Source organism: Miniopterus natalensis, chromosome 10 (assembly GCF_054644295.1).
Source record: "Miniopterus natalensis isolate mMinNat1 chromosome 10, mMinNat1.hap1, whole genome shotgun sequence".
NCBI lineage: Eukaryota > Metazoa > Chordata > Mammalia > Chiroptera > Miniopteridae > Miniopterus > Miniopterus natalensis.
The window spans coordinates 13,600,266-13,606,480 of NC_142090.1; positions in this window are offsets into that span (position 1 = coordinate 13,600,266).

Below are 6,215 nucleotides of genomic sequence, written 5' to 3' on the forward strand. Positions count from 1 at the left end.
CACACAACAACATGAATGAGTCTCAAAAATATACCGTGGAATGAGCAAAGACAGACACGAAAGAATGCATACTGTACAATTTCATCCATATAAAGTTTTAAAACAGACTAAATAAACTATACTATCAGTCAAGATAGTGGTTACCTTCTGGGTAAGAGGGACCCAGTAGCAGTTGACGGAGAGGGATGCTGGTAATGTTCTCTTTCTGGATTAGGTTGTGGTGACATAGGTACTGGTTTTGTTTATATCTTGTTTATATTTTATTTTTCTATTCTATTTTACTAACTTTTTTGAAGGTGACCACAATGTATTGTCGAATATATCGTTCACTTTTCTGAATGTGAATATATGTACTGAATTTATATATATTCTGAATATATCATGCTTACATACGCATCATATATCCTTGTAAGAACACAAAAAACTGACAATATGATCATCTTGGTTGCCTCTTGAGAGGGAAACGATGGTTGAATGGTAGGGTTGTATTTTTTAAATTTTAAATCATACTAAGTATTACGCATTCAAAAAAATAATAATTTAAATAAATTGCAACAACAAGCTTTACCCAGCATAATCCACATCATTCTGGCAGACTTTAATAGTTTCAATATTCTGGGTTTTATTTTCTGTATTTCGCTTTTGTCCCTAATATCCTGTGTTGCGGAGGGCTCACACTGGTGTTCTCTAAGGTGCTGATGGCTTGCTGACTATCAGCATCTACTGAGAGATTCTCTGGCTTTTCACTCTTTCCCTTCCAGGCATTCTTTCTTCAGCATTCTCTATCCACGTTCCATTTCAGTCTCCAGAAATTTTTTCTAATATCTACTTGGCAATTCTGATACAGTTTTTCAGAGTTGCTACCCACAGTTCATCTACCTTTACACATTCTAAAGCTTTAAAGTAATTTAATTAAATGATTGCTCAAAATCTCATCAAATTCTTTGATTATGTAAATAATTGCTCAGAAGCACCACTTTTATAAGCACTTGTAGGCACTAAGTAAATGCAAAATAGATGACATGTATTTAACTTTATAGGTTTGTGAAATTTCCACACTTAATTTCAAAAATGTTAAGTAAACAAATGTTCAGATACGCACACAATTCTTAGGAAACAGTCACTACCACCTGTTACCTGTTCAATGCCAGCATGTGTAAATTAATAAGTATGGTTTTCACCTGAGCACGGAATGCAGGGTTCTTTAGCTGGAGTGATCATGTAGAAAATGTGCTCTTCTTTGGGGAAACATAAATAAGATTTTCATATACAACGGATTAGCACGACCATAATAAAAAGCAAAATGCAGAAAATTACAGGAATGAGTATCAGGACAACTTAATACCTTAAACAGTAAAAACTGTTTAATCTTAAACCTATTGAGTGACTTGACAAAATATCAGAAGTTCTAAATAATTTCTTCAAACAATAATCTCAGTAAACAGGTGGGAAAAATAAAATAGAAACAGAGTAATCTGGAATGTGTCTGTTAGCAAGATTTTCATTATTTTAGCCCAGGAGTGATAGTTAAGAAGTTAGGGATGGTATGGCACAGGCACTGACCAATTAGAATAGATGACTCAGCCTTGGTCCTGGAGGCCCTCTTCGGGGCCAGGAGCTAAGCCTTTGGGTGCTTCAGCGGGGCTGTGAGAGGTGTGGAGAAAGGAGCACACTCGGAGGGCTTCAGGCAATAGCTGTTTACCAACAGTACAGCAGTCCCTCCTTTATCCATGGTTTCACTTACCAGGGTTTCAGTTACCCACGATCAACCTTGATCCAAAAATATTAAATGGAAAATTCCAGAATTAAACAATTCATAAGTTTTAAATTGCACGTCCCTCTGAGAAGCATGATGAAATCTCTCACCATTTCATCTGGGACATGATCAGCGCCTCAGAGCTGTAGACGATCCCACCCATTAGTCACTTATTAGCCACTTTGGTTATCAGATCGACTCAGTATGCCAGTGCTTGTGATCAGTCACCCTTATTTTACTTTATAATGACCCCAAAGGCCAAGAGTGGTGGTGCTGGCGACTCGGATATGCTGAAGAGAAGCTGTAAAGTGCTTCCTTTAAGTGGCAAGGTGAGAGTTCTTTACCTAATAAGGAAAGAAAAAACAATCATGTGAGGTTTTAGCTGAGGCCGCTAAGACCTACAGTAAGAACGAATCTCCTATCCATGAAATTGTGAGGAAGGAAAAAGAAATCCTGGCTATTTTTGCTGCTGCACCTCCAACTGCGAGCGTTCCAGCCACGTGCATGATTAGTGCTCGGTTAAGATGGAAAAAGCATTAAGTTCGTGGGTGGAAGATGTGAGCAGAAAATGCATTCCGGTTGATGGCAACATATTGTGCCAGAAAGCACTGAGCCCATACAAAGACTTCAACAAGGGGTCCCCTGAAATGAGCGACACAAGTCAGTTACTGCAAGGAAGAGATGGTTACACGGATTCAGCAATAGGCTTGGCACTTTAGCATCTCGCATCATCACAAGAAGCGGGGTGAGTATACAGTACAATAAGATATTTTGAGAGAAAAAGAGAGTGAGCACATTCACAAAACTTATATTGACGTATGCTATTATAATTGTTCTATTTTTAGTTATTAATCTCTTATTGTACCTACTTTATCAGTTTAAACTTTATCACAGGTATGCATGTATAGGAAAGAACATAGTATATATAAAGTTTAGTTATATATGAGATTTCAGGCATCCACTGGGGGTCTGGGAGCGTATCCCCCATGGATAAGGTGGGATTACTATAAATAGCATTTCAGTATTTACACTATACTGGTGCATATCTGCAAAATATCGGCTCTGTTCTAATCCCAATAACAATCCTAATCTTCCCACTAACAAGTGCTTGATATATATACTAGATCATGTTCTGAGTGTTCTAAACATATTATCTCTAGTCCCTCTATAATCTTTCTAGATCTACCAAAAAGAACTACGGGACAGAAACAGTAAATGAATGACTTTAAACCTCCGCATTCATTTAAAGTGACATTTTGAACCCTAGCCAGTTTGGCTCAGTGGTAACAATGTTGGCCCTCGGACTGAAGGGTCCTGGGTGCGGTTCCAGCCAAGGGCATGTACCTCAGTTACAGGCTTGATTCCCGGCCCCAGTCAGGGCGCAGGCAGGAGGCAACCAATCAATGTGTTTCCCTCACATCAATGTTTCTCTCTCTCTCCCTTCCACTCTCTCTGAAAAGCAATGAAAAAAATACCCTTGGGTGAGGAATGAAAAAACAAAACACACACATACACAAAAAGTGACATTTTGAATGTAAGAACAAAATGCAATCTATGAACTTTAATGGGATCCTAGATTTTAAGAAAGCAATAACAACAGCTATAAAAGATGTTTGAAGGCAATTCTAGAATTTCAAATATGGACTGTATATTACATGTTTTCCTTTGTCATGAGGGTATTGTGGTTATATAAGAAAATAGCCTTATTTTTAGGAAATTGTTCCAATATTTATGGGTGAAAAATCGTAGTCTCTGCAAGATATTTTCAAATGATTTGGGTGAACATAAAGTATGTATAAACAGGTAAAGCCCATGTGGCCAAATATTAGTAATTGGTAAGTCTAGCTAGGTAGGTTTTCATTGTTCTAGTCTTCCAACCTCTCTGTATGTTTGGACATCTTAAAAATAATGTGTTGAGGGGAAAATATAAAAGCTATATGTGGGAAAGGCATATTTATTGGGTGTTTGATACATACATAGCAATGAGCCAGACATGAAGAAAAATAAAGTAAATGTGGGAGCAGTGCCCACCTCGCAGAAACACACCAGCAAGGTGGGAAACAACGCGAGCGTGGTGCCTGATTACACTGTGATGTGACTACGTGATTTTAGAAATGAAGTGTTCAAACAATGACAGTGTCAATCAACGGCACAGGGAGCAAGTGGATGAGAGCTACACCATGAAGTGCCATGGGGTAGCTCAAGGCCGGACCTTAATCACAGCTGCGGAGCAGGAAGCAATACCTCCCACCAAGGGGACGGTGCAACTCTGTGGTCACCACCACACAGGGAACACGGCTGCACCGAAGCAAGAGGAGAGACCAGAGACTGAGGGAACAGTGCGGGCTGAGCAGGATGAGCGGTGCTGCGGCACCACTCACCCATTTTTGTTAACAAGTTGAGCAGGCAACTTAGCAAGCAATTTGCAGAACTGATGACAGATGGGAAAATCTTCCCCAGAAAATAAGGAATAAAAAGATCCATCCTTAGACGTGAGGCTTTGACAGGCAAATTCATCTGCATTTGCAGCAAGAACAACATGGAACAGATAAAAGAGGGCACGGACTAGACTGGACCCATTCTCTTCAACCCACTGCGTAAGGCTGTTCCCAGGGCGCTGGGAGAGGCGCTTTAGAGTGTGTGAAATGCACGTGCCTCGAGAAAAAGAAGCTATTTCCACGCAGAGGGGGCGTTCGGTCTTCCTCAGCAAATCGGTGCTGCTATTTTCATATAGTCCTGAGATAAGGAATTTTTCTAAGTGTTGTTACATTTAGATACCCGGACCCAATGAACCCCGTATCATTAAATCCATATTCCCCTATTCTGAGTGCGAGGGATGCCTAGTAGGGGTTTGAAAAAACTGGAAGCTGGGAACGGGAGGAAGAGAAACAGGATTGAAAGCAAAAGAGAAGACAACCTTAGTAGGAAACCCAGAAAGATAATGTGGGAAGGGAGGATTTGCTGACTCGCCAGCGGCTGTGGGAAGTGCACGCACACACGCACGCACACACACATGCACATGCAGTTTTCACAGAAGTCTGCAGGGCAGGACAAATCAGAACTGTTCCTCCTGCGTAGGAAGTGCTCCTGGCTGCCCTCCCCTCAGTCACCAACCCCACCTCCCAGATCCTTGCGTTTCACTGAAATGAGAAAACCTAAGCCTCAGCCTGCGGCACATTCCACAAGGCCTTTGGCGCATCACACTGGTTTCGCATCAGATTTATTGCTGAGGTTCACCGGCTTCTCCTGATCTGGTTTATTGCTGATTTTAATCTTGCTTGTTTTAGGCTTCTGAGCCCCACTGCAAAATACCTGAAGTACTCTGCATAGCTAGATACTGTATAAATAAAACGTATCCTAGTCCCATTGTAATCACACTACATCATCCACATTATGCAGCACCCATAGGTGGCCTACATGTTTAATTATTTCCACCCCACCAAACTCTAAATTAATGCAATGAATTTAGAATCTCCTCCACCTCTCATCAGAGCTAGTAACTGAATCCTCCGTTATGATAATAAACCTTTTCGCTGCAAGTGCTCGACCCCAGAGGGCTTTGCTTTGCCCTGCGCAGTAAGTCTACAGGCAATAGTTCTGAAAGGGCAACATGCACTGTTCATTCAGGTAACAGCACTTGGTAATCTTGCCTTCGATCGTTAACCACTTTTACTCTAACACATCCTCCCTGTAATCTGTGGCGAAATGTGTCAAGGGTAGGAAAGCAATCCCCGGTCCTGGTGATGGGGATGCTCTTGCCTTTCTGGTAAAGAGAAGGCACCTTCCTCATGGGAAATCGTATGGCCTGTTTTGGGGTGGGAAGGGGGAAGTCAGAGAGCTCCTCCTGCCTCTGCTGTTTCTCAGGTGTCTTGAGCTCAAAGTAATCAATGTGTCACAGCGATGTGTTTGGGTGGCACGTCCCGAACTCCTGCAGCAGGAGGGGTAGGTGGCCAACACCGTGATGAGGTCAGGGTGCTGATAAAGGATCTTGCTGAACAGAATGATCGCCCCCAACAAGCCGAGGTGGGAAAATTCCCCCATCAGTCCTCATGTCACCTCAGAAACCACCTCTGAAGATAAAAACTATAACAAAGGAGTGGAGGATGGTTAGCATCTGATCTGCTCTCCCTTCAAAAGCCTCCGAGGATTCCTGATGACCTAACGACACATTCCTCCTCTCTCCTCCCAAGCGCTCTCCCGCACGACCCCGGACTGCTGTTCCCACGTGAACTCATAGCTACTTTCCACATGAATCTTAGCTGTGGCCTTTGCTCATCTAGCTGCTGCGATTGAAGTCTATTCTAGATGGAAATAATTCTACTCAAGGCACCTTTTCTAAGTGGTCTCTTTACACCCTCTGGGCGTGGGAACCCCTGAAGGCAAATACCATTCAGTCACATTGAGCTGCTCCATCCACCTCTGGCAACACCTGAAGGATTTTCATAACAAAGAGATTAAT